The following is a 19776-nucleotide window of genomic DNA, read 5'->3' as shown; positions in this document are numbered from 1 at the left end:
AGTCAAACAGTAGCCTGAGACACCAGGCCTCCAGGGAGGACCAGCAGAAAATGCACTTTGGCCTTAGACTTTGGCAATGGACTTGACCCCAAAAAGAGGCCACAGAACTATGTAAAACGCGGCTCTGAAGTTTTATTAACCATGACCCATAGGGAAAAATATCACATCATTAACCAAGACCCACATACCTAAATATATGTATAAAACAGAAAGAACAGTTCATGAAACAATAACTTTTTACAGTCTGCGATGCCCCCAGTGTGTTCTAGTACATTCTTTTTTAGTTTTTTAAAATTGCTGGTTGTCACCCACTAAATTGACTTCCCAACTACTAATGGGTCTTGGCCTGCAGTTTGGAAAACAGAACTGTAGAATAAGGGTCAGTTAATTATGGCCCATGGGCCAAAACGTGCAACCTGCTTGGCTTGTTTTTTAACTGAGGTGAAATTCATTCAGTTAATATGATTTCATACACATATTTTATTTATTGTTAAAGACTTTATTTATTCATTCATGAGAGACATACACAGAAAGGCAGAGACCCAGGCAGAGGGAGAAGCAGGCTCCATGCAGGGGAGCCCGATGCGGGACTCGATCCCAGGACCCCGGGATCACACCCTGAGCCAAAAGCAGATGCTCGACCACTGAACCACCCAGGTGCCCTCATACACATATTTTAAAATGTACATTTAAGTGGCATTTGGTGGATGCATTTAGAGTGTTGTGCAACCATTTCTCTCTAGGTTCAAGACTTTTTCAACACTGTGGAAAATACTCTATACCCTTTCAGTAATCATCCATGTCCTACCTACCCCCTCATCCCCTAGCAACCACTAATCTGCACTCTATCGCTATAGATTTGCCTATTTGGGATATCTCACATAAAGGAATGATAAAATATTTGTCTTTTTGTGACTGACTTCCACATTCATCCATGTCATAGAATGCTTCAGGACTCCATTCCTTTTTATGGCTCACTAATATTTCATTGTATGGATAGACCACTATTTGCTTATTGATTCATCTATTATTAGACATTTGGGTTGTTTCCACCTTTTAATGATGCTATAAATATTCATATGCAAGTTTTTGGTGGATATGTGTTTTCATTTTCTTGGGCACGTACCTATGAGTGGATTTGGTGGACCATACAGTGATTCTATAGCTAACTTTTTGAGGAACTGCCAAACTGGTTTCCACAGTAGCTACACCATTTTATATTCCCACCGCAGTGTACAAAGGCTCACATTTCTCCACATCCCTACCAATGTTTGTTATTTTCTGGGGTTTTTAAAAATGTTTATTTATTCTTTTATATAACCATTCTGCCGGATGTGAGGTGATACTTTATTGTGGTTTTGGTTTGCATTTCCTTAAAGCTTAATATCTTTTCAAGCACAGACAATAGATATTTGTAGATCTTCTTTGAAAAAAATGACAATTCAAATCTACTGTCCACTTTTCAATTAGGTTGTCTTTTTGTTGTTGAGTTCTTTATATGTTCTAAGATACTAAGCTCTTACCAAACACATGATTTGCAAATATTTTCCCCCCATTTTATACATTGCCTTTTTAACTGTTGATAATGTTGATTTCTAGATGCTTCTGATTTTGATGAAATTCTATTATTTTTTCCTTTTGTTGCTTATGCTTATTGTGTAAAATCTAAGAATCCACTGCCACGTCTAAGGTCATGAAGATATACTCCTCTGTTTTCTTTTCATTGTTTTATAGTTTTAGCTCTTATACTTAGAGTTTTGATTCATTTTGAGTTCGATTCTGTATATAGAGTGAAGAAGGGGCCTAACTTCATTCTTAGCAGATGACATTTTTTTCCTTTTTTTTTTTTTTTTGACATTTTTCTATGTATAGAAAATCCTGAAGAATCCACCAAGATACTACTAAAGCTAATAAATTCAGCAGAATTGCAGGGCACAAGATCAATATTAAAAAATTAGTTGTGTTTCAGATACCAGCAAATAATTCAAAAAAGAAATTAAGACATCATTTCCATTCATGTTAATATTAAGAAGCATAAAATAGCTAATAATAAATTAAATGAAGAAGATGAAAGACTTGTATACTGAGGACTAAAAATTTGCTGAAATGAAAGAAAATCTAATTAAATGGAAAGATATTCCATGTTCATGGATTGGAAGACTTAATACTATTAAGGTAGCAGTATTCCCCAAAGTGTTCTACAAATTCAATGCATCCCTATCAAAATTCCAATGGCACTTTACAAAAATGGAAAAGCTGATCTTCTAGTTTCTAGAGAATTGCAGAGGACCCATATAGCCAAAACAATATTGGAAAACAAAAAAATTGGAGGACTCAGATTTCCCGATTTCAAAAAAATACCTACAAAGCTACAGTAATCAAAACATTACGGTACTGGAATAAAGATAGACACATAAACCAATGAAATAGAATTAAAAATCTAGAATAAATTCAAACATCTATGGCCAACTGATTTTCAACAAGAGTGCTAGGACATTCAAAATGGTGAAAGAACAACCTCTTCAGCAAATGGTGCTGGGACAACTGGAATACCACATGCCACCTGTTTTTGTAAATTAAGTTTTATTGGAACATAGACTTGCTCATTTGTCTATGACTGCTTTGGTGCTATCATGGAAGAGTTCATTAAATCACAACAGAGATGATAAAGCCTGTAACTCTAAAATATCTATTATTTGGTCCTTTACCCCACCCCCCCAAAAAAAGTTTGCAGACCCTTATATAAAATACTGCTTCTCATGCCTATCTGTGGACATTCCTTCATTCAACATTTATTGAGCATCTACCACATTTATGTAGTAGGTATTACTCTAGATACAACACTGAACAGAACAGACTAAAATGTCCTCATGGAGCTTACATTCTAGTAGGTGAACTATCCAGGAGAGTCCAGCAATCTAAGGAAATTCAATGGCCCCTTGGGGAGGAGAAGCATTGAGACTGTAAATTATAAGGTTTCCAAGCTGAGATACAAGCTCTGAGGTTGGCTCTAAGCTTGGGCTCACCTAAATGTTCCCTGTTGGCTATGGGTCATGTCTCATTCAGCCACATCTCCTGAGTTGGGGCCAGAAGTGTCCAGCATGCAATAAATCTTACAGCTCTTCCAGAGATCCTAATATATTTAGAGCATTGTGTAAGTGCTATAGAGGACAATGGTGAGTAAAATACAGTCCCTACATTGCAGAAGTTCACAATCTAGTGAAAAATATACCAAAGACACATCACCGTAACAGAAATAATAAAATACTATCACTTAATGAGTACTTGATAGATGCCAAGCACTATACAAAAAAACTTTATAGTCATTACCTCATTCAGCCATTATGGGAACACAAGAAAGTCTGTTAACACATTTGATAGAGGAGACTGAGTTTCAAAGAGCTTAGTATTTTTCTCTGGGTCACAAAGCTGGTGGATGGAAACCCAGAAATCTGAACTCAGACTATATGAATTTAAGGTTAAGCATTAAATTATTAAATTGACATATATAGAGTTCTCCCAATATTCTAAGCATCACTCTAGGCTCTAAGGACACAATGATGATGGAGACTAGCACTCTTTACACCACACCATCCAGTATCCACCATGAACAGGAAATAGGACACAGCATAATTCATCTGCCCGCAGGAGTTTATTAGTGATTCAGAAAGTGGGAAACGGACATTAATGAGACAGTGACAATAACACCAGGTACATCCTAAGTGCCCCTAAAAAGGTTTAAATAACAATATTTCAAAGGAATTGCTTAGGGATACAAGAAACAGGGAAAGCTTCAAGAAAGAGAGGAAATGGATGGATGGCAGGATTTACAAATAATCGTAAGTAGTAGGTATAGTCTTCCCTCTGGTCTGCCCAGCTCACAGAGCTAAAGGCTTCAGGACCCCTTGGAGAATCTAGAAACTGACCAACGCACACAAGAACTCTAGGTGAGCCCTTAGCTTACATATACTATCTCCTTCTCCCCCTCTGCTCTCTTCAAAACATCTCACCCAGCTCAGGCCTGACTACCTCTTTGGAACATTGCACCACCTTCTTTGGAAGCAGAGGGCAGATTGAGAAGACCCCAGGCCTGGGGTCAGAAGCCTTGAGTTTAAATCCAGTTTCCACCACTTAGAATGGCACTGTCCATTAACATGGCCTCTAGCCACTGGTTGCTTTTTAAATTTAAATCTAAATTAACTTAAACACAATTAAGAAGACAGCTCAGTTGTACTAGACACATGTCAAGTGCTCAATGGCCACATGTAGCCCATAGATCCAATATTGGGCCAAGCATACACAGAACACTTCCATCATCACCACCGAATGTTCCATCCGCCAACACTGACTAAAAAGTCCAAGACCTGGGGCACCTGGGTGGCTCAGTTGGCTAAGCGTCCAACTCTTGGTTTCAGCTCAGGTCATGACCTCAGGATCCTGAGATCAAGCCCCATGTTAGGGTCCTGCTTAAGATTCCCTCTCTTCCTCTCTCTCTGTCCTTCCCTATCCCTGCTTCTAAAAAACAAGGTCCAAGACCTAAATGCAGCTACGTTTCCTCCTTGCACCTCATTCTCTTCATCTTAAAATGAAGAATAACACTTAAAATGGGAATAACACTACAAATACCTCCCTAAAACTTGCTGTGGAAATAAAATGAGATGGCAAACTTGCAGGTGTGTTAGTGTCTTCCTCTTTCCCTTCTGATACAATATTTCTTCCTCCCTCAACCCCTCAACTGTTCCCTGCAGGATTGCACCCTTCAGAACACCCCCACCCTTGGCTCCACTACTCTTCCCCAAGCTGTGATCATGGAGTAAAAACAACATGGAACAATAAAAAGCAAAATGAGAGGCGCCTGGATGGCTCAGGCGGTTGAGTGGCCAACTCTTGGTTTTGGCACAGGTCATGATCTCAAGGTCGTGAGATCGAGCCCTGAGTTGGGCTCCATGCTTAGTGCAGAGTCTGCCCCCCCTCCCCTTCACACACTCTCTTTGAAATAAATAAATCTTTAAAAATAATTTAAGAATAATAAAAAGCAAAATGAAACAAAAATCCCCACAGGAGTGATCCCGCCTCTGTCTACATGCTACTGGATCTCTTAGGAGCATTCTTCCCTTGGCTTCCAGAAGACCATGCTCACCTGGTTCTCCCACTATGCCCTGCTTGCACCTCTCCAACTCTTTAACCTCTTTTTTCTTTCTTTCTTTAATCTCTTAATGTTGAAGAGCTTTGTCCTTGGTCCCCTTCTCTAGCCACACAAACCCATTCTCACAGCATTAAATACCATCTGTAGGCTAATAACTTTTAAACCCATATCTCAGGCAGACTCCAGTCGCTTGAACTCCAGATGCACATTCCAACTGCCAGCGCACAGTCCCCTAGCTGGCATCTCAGACTCGGCCCAAGGCTGAACTCAGGCAGCTCCTTCTCCGCACACCAGCCCAGGCCCCTTCCCTGTCCCAGCGAATGCCAACTCCATCCTTCCAGAGCCAAGCCAAAAGGCCTGGAGTCACACGTATCCCCTTTCCTCCTCTCACATCGCATATTTAAACCATCGAGAAATTCTGATTTACCTTCCAAATCCGTCCAGAATTCCACGGCATCTTACTGCCTGTGCAAGCCGCCCCCACCTCTCACCTAAAGAACTGCAAGCACTGCCTCAGCGGGCTTCCTGCTTCCTCCCTGGCCCCCTCTGGTTTGTTTTCAATGCAGCAACACAGTGCTCCCTTTAAAATCTAAGTCGGATCATGGCCTTGCTTTGGCCTAAAACCTTCTGACTGTTCCCATTTTACTCTTAAAGAATCCATATGGTTTGACCCTCACGCCCACATCTCTGGCCTTACCTCCTGCTGTGCCCCCACTGTTCACAGTGAACCAGCCACGTCAGCCCCAGGGCTGTGCCCTTGAACAGGCCAGGCCCACTCCTGCCTCTGAGTCTCCGCACTTGCTGCTCCCCCCCCATGTGATCTTCCCCTCACATCCACTTGGCTCCTTCTGTCACTTCCCTTAAGTCTTTATTCAAATGTCACTTTCTCAAGCTTTCCCAGGCCACCCTAAACATTCACACCCCTTCCCTCGGACCCTATCTCCTTCCCTGCTTTATTTTCCTCCTTAATACTCATCCCCAACAGACTAGATACAAACACACATGCACACACACATGTGCGCACACACATGTGATGCACACAATTTATTGTTTATATTCCTTATGAAGCAGGGATAATTAAATCGCCACTTCATGCCCAGTGCCTAAAAAGTACCTGGTCCATAGTACACACTAAATAAACATTTGTTCAGTGAATGAGTGAACCAAGAGGCCCTGGTTATAGACTTTCTCCTTCATGGGGCTGTGGAGCCTGCAGTGATCACCAGTGGTCATAAGTCCCAAAACTAAAGGGCAGGAGCCCTGGAGGAGCCAGGCTAATCTTTCCTCAGTTTGCCTCAGGCTTTGGAGGAGGGGGGGTAGGAAGAGGAGCCACCAAGAGAGGATCAGAGCAGCTGGACAGCGCTTTGCCACCGGGGGCCAGAGGGTCACAGGCAGCTGTGCAAACTGCAACAACTGGTTCTACTGGCACCTGGTGTCAATGGGAGCTATAAAGCATGAGATGCAGTATGAGCTTGGAACTGCCAGTGACGCAGGCAGGAAGACTTCCCTGAGCCAGATAGGGTTTCTCCCCATTATGCAAGGCAGGGAAGGCGATGGACTATTTATTAAAAACTCTTACCTGGGGCAACAGCTCCCTGGGGACAGATGAAAGCCAAGAACCCACTTCCCCTGATTACAACAATGCATTGACACTATAGGAAAATGTATGTACTCAGGGTGGGTTAAACGGGCTCCTGAGATGTGTATTCCCTCCGCCCCCAGATTGTGGAGCCAAACAGAGGCTGGGGAGGGGATGGAGGGCTGGAGGGCAGGTAAGAAGCAGGTACTGGGTTGCTGAGCTGGCTGCAAGCCGCAGAGGGATGGGGAGTGGGGAGCAGCGGGCGGCCTTGGCATGACAAAGCAAAATTGCTTCCAAAGGTGAAGTACAGAACAAAGGTGAGGGTAAGGATATTATGCCTATTGCCAGGAGATGGGTATCAGGAGCAAAAGAAACAGGGGAGAAGTCAGTGCCATGTAAAGAGCTTTAAAATACAGCATCTTGTTAAGACCTCATCCACCCAGGGTGCAGCCACAGTTCTGTGCAATTCACAGATGAGGAGCCGGGGCTCAAAGAGGTGCACTTGCCCAAGGTCACACAGCTATCAGCGGCCAGGACAGAATTTGAATAGAAGTCCCTCTACCTCCAAAGCTAGTGGTTCTTAACAGGAGCCCCATGAGGCTTCCTGAAAACTTGGGCACATTTCTGCCCTATAGGTGTAGTAATGCCTAAGCATTTATGTATTGAGATACATTCTGTTAGTTCCTTTTAATTTATCCTTTAGGTTATATTTAGGACATGATGTGTTTTTAAATCATGTGTGCAGAAAGGTGATAGTATCTCTGAATTTCATTTTAGGGACAGTACAGTGGACGTTTCAAAATACCTGTTATGAAATGGATTGCACCGAACTGGGAAACACCGCACCATACAGAGCCAGAAAGGTGAGTGGCATCATTTTGGCTCCAGCCAAACCACTCCGCCCCTACCCCTGGGGCCTGGAAAGCAGACAGGATTGCCTGTAGCAAGAGGAGGGAGGACAGGACAGGTGCAGCAGGTGAGACCCGCTGTCCAGACCACTCTGGGCCCCCACTCATGGTTTCCAGCCCTTCCCAGAGGGGTGGGCCCCAACCCAACAGCCCCAGGTACCCCCCTACCCCCGGCCCTTGGGAGTGTGCACAAGAGCCAATCTGCATAAGGTAAATTCGCCCTAATGTGCTCTGCGACTCACTCCTAGCTCCTGTGGAACCCTGGAGCTACCCTTCCCTCTGGCAGCTGGCGTGTGCTAAAGGAACACACGGTGTCTCAAAGGTCACACTTAGTGAGACAAGTTAGAACTCAGTGTGCTGTCGGGCCTTTAGGGTTTGGAGTTGGCTGGTGTCTTGGGCTGTGCTTTGCTGTTCCCCTTCACTCACATGACCAACCAAGGTCTCCAACCGTCCCTGCTTTACGAATAGAACTGGCCGCTGAATCTAAGTTGAACTGCAAGGCGGAGCTGGCCCTGGGTGGGGCTGGAGGGCTACACAGTCAGAGGGACCAAGGGGAAAATTGGGGGAGGAAGGTGACTGAGGATGGGCAGAGGCATAAGGCAGCTTCTTTATCAGAAGGCAACACACAAACACACTGGGCAAGGGCTGGACACCAGGCTTGCAGGTGGGGAGAAGTCCCACCACGCCTGATCTCCTCCCGGGGTCTGCTTCTCTTCTGAAACACGAAGGAGCTGGACCAGAAGACCTCTAAAGGCCTCTGCTCAGGTGTGACAGCCTAGAAGCTGGGGAGTCCGTTGGCAAGGACGGTGCAGAGAGCAGAGCAGGCTCACTGTCACTGCTGAAAGTGCCAAGGTCTTGGAGTCACCCTGGGGCTCCTTCCTGGCCCGCACATCCATCCCCACTGCCACTGCCTTGCCAAACCCTCAACACCGCTCACCTGGCCTGCAGCACTGGCTTCATCCCAGCTCTCCCTGCCCCTGCCCTACCGCCAGCCCAAGTCCATCTGGCTGCCTCCAGTTTCCTTCCAAAGAGAAATATGAAGAAGCCACCACCTACACGGACTCCCCACTGCACCCAGGATAACATCTCGACTCCACGCTGGACAGAGGGCATCACAGCCCCTCTCGACCTCAGCTCTCTCACATTAGGCTCCTAATGTGAATTTGAGCTTCCCGGGCTCCTCTGCCACATGCCCTCCTCTGACATTTCTCTTTAGAACCATCTTGCTCAAAACTGAGCCCAGACTTCACCTCCCCTAGGAAGCTTTCCTGCAACAGAGTGGAGCGTTTGCTACTCAGCTCAGACTGTAACTCCAAGGCTATGCACACCAGGTTATAATTATCTGTAGAGACTGCCTCCCTCATTAGACCCTGAACACCTCAAGACAGAGGGGGACCCTCACACACTGTCCCAGACATGAGGCAGGGAACACTGGCCTTCCCAAATCCCAAGTTCAATCACAGCTCCATTGTCAACCAGCTAGCTTTGCAGCCTTGGGTAAGTCCTACCTACCTCCTCTGTGGGCCTCAGTTTCCTTATCTGTAGAATGAGTACACAGGACCTGATTCTGCGGCTCCATTCTGGTCTGATGCTCTGGGCTCTGACTTGGGATGGGGCTGCCCCTCCCTGCCCACTCAGCAGGACTTCAGGACACCACGTGGGTGGCTTGAGGCCTGCTATTCGGGGCATATATCTCCCCGGGTGCTACTGGGGCAGACCCACTTCAGCACAGACATGCTCACACAGCGCCCCTGCAGAGAGTCATCCTCTTGCTCTGCACTACCAGGGTTAATTAGCCTGCAGCATCTATAGGGTTTCCTTCTCCTTTAATAGCCAATTAGATCTTGTTAGCTGTATTGTCATTTGTAGGACAAGTCACAGAGGTGTTCCCATTTGCAGAAGCAGGTAGCCCACATCCCTCTGCTGGTGAGGGAGAGCTGGAGGCCCGCTGCTGATACAAGGGCTTCAGGAAGAGCGCCGAGGGGGGAGAGAGCCTCCAGGCCCCCAGGTGGAAGCACATGAGAGCCTCGGGTTTTTCCAATCCACAGAGCAGGGCTGTGCATGAGCGGTGTGAGGTCCCCCCAGGCCCCTTCTGGGGCTTTCATGTCAGAATGCTCCTGCCGGGGGCTGCACACAGCCAGGTCCACGAGCAGTGGTGAGCACGGTGACTCCATCTGCCAACCCGCCGGGCCTCTGCAGGACCCATCAACACCCAGCCAGGCTGCCCTGCTAATGACACCGCATCGTACCCCCATCACAAAGGGTGTCGGCCTGCAGCAGCTTCAGCTCAAAACAGGCCTTTGGTCGTGCTAACGAGGCAAGGATGGCTCTGCCCATCTCCACCTCCCCATCCGTGGCTGCCTTCCAGGCCCAGGACGCAGTGGGCAGGCCAGATCCCGCAGGCTGACCTCTCTTCCTCTTCTGCATAAATGAAATTTCTGACAAGCATGGCCTCGAGCACCCTTGGCACTAAAAGCTGACGTCTTGATGTGGCCGGAGAAACCGCTCTCTCACTTCGCAGGGAGAACAGAGTGAGTCGTTCTCATGGGGGCCTGGGTGAAATATGTGTCTTGGAAATGATCCCTAGGCGAGCCACACAAGGCCCTTCATGGCAGGTCACGGCAGCCACCCTGGCCAGAGGGAGAGCCAAGGCCTCTCTGGAAGAGCAGACGGATGCCATGACAGGCTAGAAGGGGGTTGGGCAGCATGATTCCAAGTAAAGCCCAGTGCCACCAGAGCTGAAGGCCACCGGCTTATTTATAGCTCCTCTGGGGTCGTGCAACAGCTGGCAAGCTCACAGCTAGGAACACAGGTCACCCACCTCTGTCTGCAGGCGCAGCCCAGCTTATGGGAGGGACCTCCCCCATTTCTAGGCCTGGAGGGGGTGCTGGGGCGAGGGCTCTTAGCCAGGGGTCCCTGGGTCTCCTCCAGTGAGACTATGGACCATAAATAGCACAGGCTTCTGAAAGGAGGAGGGGTGGTGTTCACAAGTGGCTTCAGATGAGGCTCAGGATCTTTTTTTTTTTAAACCTTCCTAAACGCTCTGGAGGGGAAAAGGAAATAATCAAGTTCCTGTGATCAAGCCTGAGGATGATAAAGTAGGAAGAACTCAAACTGCAGGAGGGAACTGGGAAACATTAGGAGAAGGCTGCAGTGTTTTATGGTCTGTGCTGCTCTTCTTTGCTTCTCGATCCTTTTTTTTTTTTTTTTTGAGGGAAACAAATTAAAGGGCTTGGATTTTAATGAGGCCACAGAAAGATAAAAATTATCCTGAGTTTGTTGGAGCAGGAATGGGTTCCAGGCTGCCTCTTCCCCACTCATCCCCTCAAGCCTCCTGCTAGCCCTACTGCGACCTCCAGGAGACTCAAGTGTCTACACAACCACACCCAAGTGACCTATGAATCAGGCTCCAGGAGGCCGGTGCTGGATAGAAGGGAGCTCAAAAATCTCACTAATTTCCAGTTCTCAAAGTGTGCTCCCCAGACTGGGTGTTGGAAGCTAAGGGAGCTCAAACCCCAAGCTCCTGATGAACTGTTTCGACCACCTTTTCACCTACGGGGATTCTGTGTGTCATTTTATTTGAGCAGAAGATTTAACCACTAAATACCAGTTTGGAAAACTCATCTGGCTGATCTGGTCTGATCATTTTACAGATGAGGGCTCCGAGGCTCTCCAAGCAAGAAGGGCTTAGGTCACACTGTGAATGAATGGCAAATCTGAGTCTCAAGCCAAGGTATCTTGACATTTAGTCCAGTGTTCCTCTTCTGATATACCACCCTCCCCTCCACCAGCCATGCTCTCATGGCTTCCTCTGCTGCTGATGCCAAAGCTGTACTTCGGATCCAGACCTTCATGTTTCACAGCTGGCTATCCAGCGCTGCTGGATGTCTCTACTTAGATGTCTGTGGGCACCTGCAGTCCCCCACATCTACCGCTCACCATCCACCCCTGCTGGACGCCAGCCTCAGCGGACGGACCATCCAGCCACCCAGGCACCCAGCGGCGGCTCCAGCATTTTTACAGGAGCAAATAAAAGGCAGCGGAGGTCAAAGAGAAAATGGTGCTACTGAACTTGTCTCACAGCTGAGTCTGCGTGACAGGCACACTGCTTTTCCTGAGGTTATATACTTAATCGGGGTGCTGAGGATTTAACAGAAGACCTCCTCCTGACTCAGCCACTGCAGTCATCCGGAGTAGAAAATGTGAGACATCCTTACCTCCTCCTTGTTCTCCACTGCCCCATCCAATCAACGACCAAATCCTACTAAACGGACCTCCCAAATGACTCCTTACTTCATCTTCCTTCTTCTATCTGCTCTATAAGACAGGTCCAGGCTTCCTCACGTCTCCTCTATCAGTTTTGGAGGGCAGGACTCCACCTCTTTTTACCTTTCTCGGTATCCCTGACACTCTCCAAGTACCAGACATGTAGCGGGTGCTCGGTAAATACCTACACAAAAGGATGAATGGACAGATGGATGGGTGGATGGATGGACTATTGTAACCTTCTCTTGACTGGTCTCTCTCTTTAAAATGGTATCACCCTCAAATATTCCTTCCATCTTACTACTGAGATGACTTATCTAACATGTAGATTGCTGTCCTCTACCCTCTCACCTAAAATCCCTCTTCAAGAGTTCCCTGTTACTCCCAAAGTTCTCTGACACACCAGGTCTCCATGACTTGGTCCTGGGTTCTTCTCTAGCCTCACCTCCCTGACTGTCCTACCTTTTAGTTTTCTGTGGCACATCCTCCTCCTTCACCTGACCCACTTTTCAGTCTTCTTTTAAACCCAGCTCAGGGGACATGTCCCTTAGAAACGAGTCCTAGCTCTGCCCATTCCTGTTCTAGGCTGCTGGGCGCCTGACCTCTGGTTCAAGGTGCAAATATCCATCCCTGCAGTTGCCATGCTGGGTTGTCATGATCTGATTATGTGTCATCTCTCCCACAAGACTGCTCACTCCTTGGAAACAAGTCCTGCATCTTACTCATCTATCTCCCCAACGCCCAGCTCAAAGATCAGCATAAGGACCATAGTTGGGTTTCAAGTGAGTAAATGTGCTCCCATGTGGTTATTTCTGAGAACCAAGACCCCCTCAGAAATCTTCCCCAGAGCTGAGTATGCTCTGGAGGGAGGGGTGTCTCCACCCTGGAAGAGCCAAGCCTTTCCCTTGACATTTCCTGATGGGGCACTGCTCTTGTGTATTTACTCTCAGGACAAGGTAAGGCAGGGCTTGGGGGGCACCAGCATGGTGGTAGACCCTTCCTCACCTCCCACCAAGCAACAGAGAAGGTAGCCATTATACCCGGGGCTACTGAAACTTGGCTAGGGGGCTTTGCTGGGCGATCATGCCATCCCTCTGCTGCCTGGCTGGTCTCATAGAGGATGGGATGGGAGGCCACCCACACAGGGGCCATGCTCAGGCCAATCCAATGCACAGGTCACAGGAGGGCACACTCTTGGCAGCCCCGGTAGGGAGCAGGAGAAGTTTGGGTACAGCATCAACCTATGGGGAAAATTCTCAAACTCAAGGATAAAGAATGCTCTCCATCCAGCTCAGCTGTAGGGGTGTCGGGAGTACAAGAGTAACCCCAATATGCCCCTGAGGCCAGTGGCAGGGCAGCTGGAGGAACACTCATCCCACTGCACAGGAGGCCAGAAATAACATGAGTCCAGGATACTGGAAGAGGCCTTTGGTCTAAAACAAAGGCATTTGTCATCTGGATTTTTTTTTTTTTTTCCTATCAGACCATGCCCAAAGAAAGGCACTGGTCTCCCAGAATCTGGGTTCAACGAAGACAAAGGAAACAGAGTCCTTGCCTTCGTGCTCCTCTGAGTTAAAATGCTCCCTTTGCAAAACCCTCTCTCCTACCTTCCTGGAGGAGGCTGCATCAAGTGGAAAGAAAGGCTGTTTGGGGTCATCTTACAGAGCCTGACTTCAAATCCCACATGTGCCATTTATTAGCTAACACCCTACAGTAAGTTATTTTATAACAGTGAGCCTCAGTTTCCTTAACTGTCAAAAGGAGGCAGAATGTCTATCTCACCTGGTCGTGTGTCAATCATGGAGATGCTGTATGTGGCGTGTCTCACACCGTGCCCTGGACATCACAGGCGCTCAGCACCTGCTGGCTCGTGCCTCTTCCCAATCTCAATTTCTGCACTCTTAAAGTTGCCTCATCCCCATCACCTCATCCCTCATTCCCAAGTCAGGGAATTGGGCCATTGTGAGAATAAGCCCATTGCCTGGGAAGGTCAAGTTTAGGGTAGATGACTGGAGAATGGTGAGGCCAAAGTATGACGAGAGATACACAAGAGCATCATCAGGAAAAAGGAGCAAAAAAGCCTCCACAACAAGGTCCCTGACTGCCCCTGGATTCGGGTCATTCTTAGAATGCATTCTGAAGTTTGGGCATCCTTGTTTTTAAAAGAAGCTAAGGAGAGAGTCTGAATACAAAGGAAGGTAATAAAAATGATTAAGGGAATTAGAAGGCTTGACCTATAAAGGGAGGTTAAAGGCACATAATATGTGGAACCCAGAGAACCAGGGCCTATGAGGACATGATAACTTCCCATAAATATGCGAGACAGAGCCACATAAAAGAAGGGCAAGAATTATTTCAGGCAGCTTGGGACACCATTAAAAGAAGAAATGGCCTGAAACTAAAATAAGAGAAAGTTAAATCTGGACCTTGGGAACAACAGCAGGTGGGGGCAGTAGGGGGATAAGATGGCACCTGGCTGTTGGTGCCAAGTCATCAGAAAGCAAAAGCCACAGGTCCCAGGGCTGTTGTCCCCGTTTGGGAGAAACGGCCCCTTCGGGACCCATCTTGGCTGCTCAGAAGGGGTTCTCACTCTCCACACTGAACGGCTATTTCCAGGCATCCGATCCACGACAGGCAGGGCCCTGGCTCCGGCTGCCCAGCCTCAACTTCGCTCTTGAAATAGAGACAGGTGCAGCCAGCTCCTGCTGTGGCAGTTGGCCCGGCTGGCGAGAGCGGGAGGCCAGGAGGCCAAGGTCACAAGTGTGAGCCCCGCGTGGGCTTTGCCAGGGTCACAGTGACAGAATGTGCTAGGCAGGAGGTATCCCCCTCGGTGCAAATGTGCCTAAGACCACAAGCCCCACACAAAAGGACCATTGCCAAACACGGGGCTGCACAGTATTATATGGGGATGCTACTCATCAGCACCTTCACACACTCTCAGAGCGAGCGTTTTTATCCAGCACTTCAACACCACACATGAAAGCCTCTCACACACCAGGAGGGTGGGGGGTGCATTCTGCATGAGGGCCCCGGGCCTTGGCCATGGCTGCTGAGAGCGGCTGTGACTCTGCACCGGGGGGTCTGGAGTGATGCAAGGAGCCCTGGCTGATGCTGCCGCTGAGCATCTCCCCAACCTGTTTGCACAGATCCTTGCACCCAGCCATAAATCACTTTTACAGTTCTTCTCAAAGCTCACATAAAATTTATCTTGCTTTTTGCCTGAAATTGACTGAAAAAAAAAAAAAACCTTTAATTACAATAAGAGACACCTGGAGCAAAACACATGGAAAGCCCATTCAATACTCATTTATTCATTCAATCAATAAATATTTATCGAGGACCAGGAACACACAGGCATTGTGAGGCTACAAGATGAAAAAGGCATTTTCCCTGCCTTCAAGGAGATTGCCCTGGCACAGGTCGGGCTGCTATCAGTGGAACACAAAAAGAGAAAAGAGAGACAGAATGGGATGGCTTTTAACAGAGGAGCAAACTATCAGGTAACTCAGAGGAGAAATGAATCATTCTGATGGGGAGGTTCAGGGAAGTTTTCAGAGAGGAGGTGACATATGATCTGGGTCTTGAGTAAAGAATATATTTCATCAGGTTTAAGGGATGCCATGAACAAAGCCATGGGGGCAGGAGAACGCTGGTTGTCTATGGAAGAGTGAGTGGCCCAGTAAAACTAGAGCAGGGAACAGGGCCCCAGCGTAGGGCCAGGGAGGGTGCAGAGGAGGATGGTAAAAGGAAAATACATTAGGGTCAGAAGGTGGAAGGGCTTAACACACACCAAGGATTATTTACTTTACCTTAAGAATGAGAGAAACCCTAGGAAGTCCTGGAGCTGTGAACAACAGTGACTAGGTCCTGCGTGTTCAGAAGAGAACATGGGTTTGACGTGCACATCGGATTCAAGAAGTGAGAGACTGGAAGCAGATAGAAGGTTCTCCTAGGCAAGAGGTCAGAAGGACCCAACTAGGGCAGTGGCAGAGACCATGGGGATCCTGTTTCTGCCAAATCATGGGCATATTATAGCAATCCTGGAGCATCCCATTTCCTCAGCCTGTTCCTCCTGCCTGGAATGTCCTGCATCCCATCCATCCACCTCACTTCAGAGGTCAAGTGGAGCATTTCCTGGCCCACCCAAGCCCTGTCCCTGCTCTGTGCTCCCAATGCCACAGGCACGTTCTTCCACCCAGCACCTGTACCACTGTTATTCGTCATCTGGTTACATGTTGACCTCTGCCATCAGACTGTGAGGTCCTTAAGGGCTGGACTTTGGTCTTCTTTATCTCTGTATTCCCAGGACCAGGTCCAGACTGGGTGCTCAGAAAAGGCTCCATGAAGAAGGGAAGGTCCCTGAAGTGCTCTCTGTGCATACAGTTTCCTTCTTTCACACCGACACACACAAGCACACTCCACTGGGGCACATGTAGGGACCAGTCCCATGTCCAGTGCCTCTCCACCATCCCACCCTCACTGTGAGCCCCCACGCCCTATTTCCAGTGTAAATTATCCTGCCTAGCCTCTCTCCACCCCATTAAAATATGATGAATTGTTTTCTGCTCTCATGCAGGACTCCATATTGGGTTATCTGGGCTGAAACACAATCTGTTTGCTGATATCAAAATGCTGCTGCTCACCCGGGGGATTAACACTCTGACAAAATCATTAGAAACCTGATGGAGTAGTGAGGCCTCCTGAGCTTGCCGAACACTCATTCCTCAGCCTAATGAATGCCTTCCTCCTGGGCACGTGCTTACAACCCATCCATTTCCCTGCCTTCTTCGTGGCTGGGCAGCCCAGAGACTCTAGAGAATGCCTCAAGGAAGGTTCACCCCTAGTTGGCTGGGCCACCTACCAAGACCCTCAGCTAAGAACTGCTCTTGTAATCCTGTGGCTTTTATACATTCATAATAAACACCTGATTTCTACTTCCGAGTAGGATGGGCTAGTTTGTGGCAGATCAATACTTCCACTGAGAACAAGTAGAAATGCTAAATAAAAAACAATAATCATCTGTTTCAAGGCATCTTAGATCTTCTGGAGCAACAAGGATCAGAGAGGATATAATGACAGAGAGTGGAAAGGGAGGGGAATGAGCTGATGTTCTGTAGTTGCTTCTAACCTGGAGGGCTTTGCCATTTCTGGGCAGAGGATGAGAGGCTGGGAGTCCAGGCTTTGCACCAATGTAGGGCTGCTGCTAGAGGACAAAAAAGCCAAGAGAGCTTCTGGCAGACTTAGGACTACAAAGAGAAAATTAGGAATGTAAGGGGCCTCAAATGCATGGCTGGTTATCCCCTGAGGTCATTTATAGAGCTCTACCACTGAACAGAGCAGAAGGCCAACAAGCAAGCAAGCAAACAAACAAAAAGCTTAAGCAGAAAGCCTCTATAAAACAGATTTTCCTGCAGTCTCAAGGCCCCACCGAGGAGACCAGACTAGAATCAGGACCCAGCAGAGAAGGGAATCAGTGAACACACCAAGCTCTCAATTAATGCTGGCTATTTCCTTGGAAAGGGGTGACTCAGAAGTAGATTAAACCTTATCAAAACACAACCCAGCTTGGACTCAGTTCGGTTTTAATTGGATTAATATCTTGGTTGTACTCTGCCTAGCAAAAAGTAAAACACTCTCTTGAAGGTTACAGTGTCTACAGCCTACATCTAGCATTCAATTAAAAAAAAAAATTATTAGGCATGCCCAAACATAGAATCATATGACCAAAATCCAAGAGGGGGGGGAAACAACAGACAATAGAAACAGACCCATGGGTGATTCAGATATCAGAGTTAAAAGGACTTTGTGATAAATTTGCTCAAAAGTGGTAAGAAAATGTAGAAAACAGATGAAAATAGAGAATTTCACTAGAAAATTATAAACTATTAAAAGAATCGCCTGGAAATTTTACAAGTGAATAATAATAAATGTTGCCAAGACCTAGAGGTTTATTAAGGAACATGGTAAAGTGGGGGAAAGCACTGGGACCCAAGAGTGAAAAGACCCAGGCTCTGTTCCCTGGCTCTGCCTATATCTAGCTAAGAGAGCCTGGGATGTCACTTACCTCCTCTGAGCCTTGGTTTCCCCATCTGTCAAATAGGATAGACCTACTCTACCTACCTCATGGCATCAAGAAGACAATTAAATAACATAAGTGAAAGCTCTTTATAAGTTACCACTCATTATACAAATGTAAGGTACCATTATTGTCACAGTCTGACATCAATTCGAAACCAAATGTTTCTGCTCCATCACCAGAAGTATTTTATGGCTCTGATAGGTAATTAGTGTGTCCTTGACTGATGCTGATATTGTCATAAAGAGTTCTGACCAGAGAAAGCTAAGAGAGGAATAATAAATAAAACGGTCAATGCTCAGTTATGTTGGGGTTGAGTATTCACTCTGCGGGTTATCCCCAGACAATCAAAAATCCTAACCTAGCTTCTCCCACTGCTCAGCATGCTTCTGGATCATCCCCTTCAGTTTTCCAGATGGCGCACGCTCGTGAAATTCAAACCCACATTAATGTATGCCAGACGAAACATAATCAGCAAGGTAAATTTGAAGCACAAATACCTCAATGCCTTCCAAATCCAACAGCAGTAATGTTGGGACAGTCTGTTATTTTGATTCTCCACACTCCACTAGTATATGTAAGGGAGAATAATGATTTCCTTTCACAAGTAAAGGCAATGCAGCACATCCCCTACCGATAGGACATTTGAACTCTCTGGCATGGACAGGCACTGCACTAGGCCTTTTAGAGAATAAAACTATTGTAAGGTCATAAGCTAGACTGACTGGAGCTTTTAGTCTCATAGGGAAGATGTCATGTACCCAAATAGTTACAATGCAAGGTATAAAGTGACTTATGTACCATCAGAGTGATAGTTAAAGAAGCATAGGTTGTGTGAAAGCTGACTTGGGATCGAGTTGATCACAGTCTTGGCCAAGTTACAACAGATTTTGGCCTTGAAAGACAACAAAATTGGAAATAATCCAAGGAGAAGGAAGAGTTCGAAGCAAAGACACAGAGCTAAGAAAACACAGATCAGTACAAGGAATTGAGTTCAGTTCGACAGATCTACCAATCATGAATAAATTTTTTTTAAAAAGAAACGAGTATTTATTAAGCACCTACTATGTGGTATCATTTTATATACATTACCCAACTGGACTTGGAAATAATCCTCTGAAGCATGTATTATTAATCTCACTCTTTAGAGGTAAACTGAGATTCAAAAGTAAATTAATTTACCTGAGATCCCTCAGCTGGCACATGGAAAGCAGGATTCAGATCCAAGTGTGTTTGGCTCTAAAGCCCATACATTTGCTGCCTAAGGGTGGCATTACTGATCCACGGCCTAAGTGGCACTACCACACATGTGGGACCTCCTGCACACAGCTGGAGCTGCAGAGGGATAGGACTGCAGATGCCCTGGAACTTATTTCCACAGAGATGGTATTTACAGCCACAGAGTGGACAAGACAGCCCAGAAAGGGTGAGGGAAGCATAAAGGGCTCAAGAACAAAAGAGTAACCAGAAAAAAAGAGATGAAGAAAGAGTTAGGAGTAAAAAAAAAAAAAAAAAAAAGTGAGAGGGAGTCAGGAGAAGGAAGATCCTGGTCTCATGGAAACCAGGATCAACAGAGATCTGAATGGTAATTGAGATCAAAAAGGAAAAGGTAGTCAAGACCACCCCAGTCAGAAAGAGGTAAAAAAGGATAAGTTGACGACCAAGAAAGTACCATTTTTTTGGCGGCGAAGATTCAACAGAAGGATTTCGTGAAGAGAAGAAAGCCTACGGCGAGGTGTACGCATGGTGAGAAAGCCAGCCTAACCCAAGATGTGGCCACATCTGAGGCAGAGCTTTTAAA

The 19776-nt window shown here is 46.7% G+C and overlaps 1 protein-coding gene and 1 long non-coding RNA gene across 3 annotated transcripts in view; one reads left to right on the top strand and one right to left on the bottom strand.

Moving 5' to 3' along the window:
- The window catches only part of GRIK4 (glutamate ionotropic receptor kainate type subunit 4), a 382506-nt gene that overhangs the window by 256618 nt on the left and 106112 nt on the right, over positions 1 to 19776 (bottom strand).
- LOC144311415 (uncharacterized) lies at positions 9951 to 17666 on the top strand. 2 transcript variants are annotated; one of them, XR_013376962.1, is made up of 4 exons: positions 9951 to 10164; positions 10683 to 11835; positions 12485 to 12681; positions 16476 to 17666. It is a non-coding gene; the product is annotated as an uncharacterized LOC144311415 (long non-coding RNA). The 2 variants fall into 2 exon arrangements; XR_013376963.1 differs by having other exon boundaries at positions 12485 to 12855.

This window comes from Canis aureus, chromosome 3 (assembly GCF_053574225.1).
Source record: "Canis aureus isolate CA01 chromosome 3, VMU_Caureus_v.1.0, whole genome shotgun sequence".
Lineage (NCBI taxonomy): Eukaryota > Metazoa > Chordata > Mammalia > Carnivora > Canidae > Canis > Canis aureus.
This window is presented reverse-complemented; position numbering and strand designations above follow the sequence as displayed.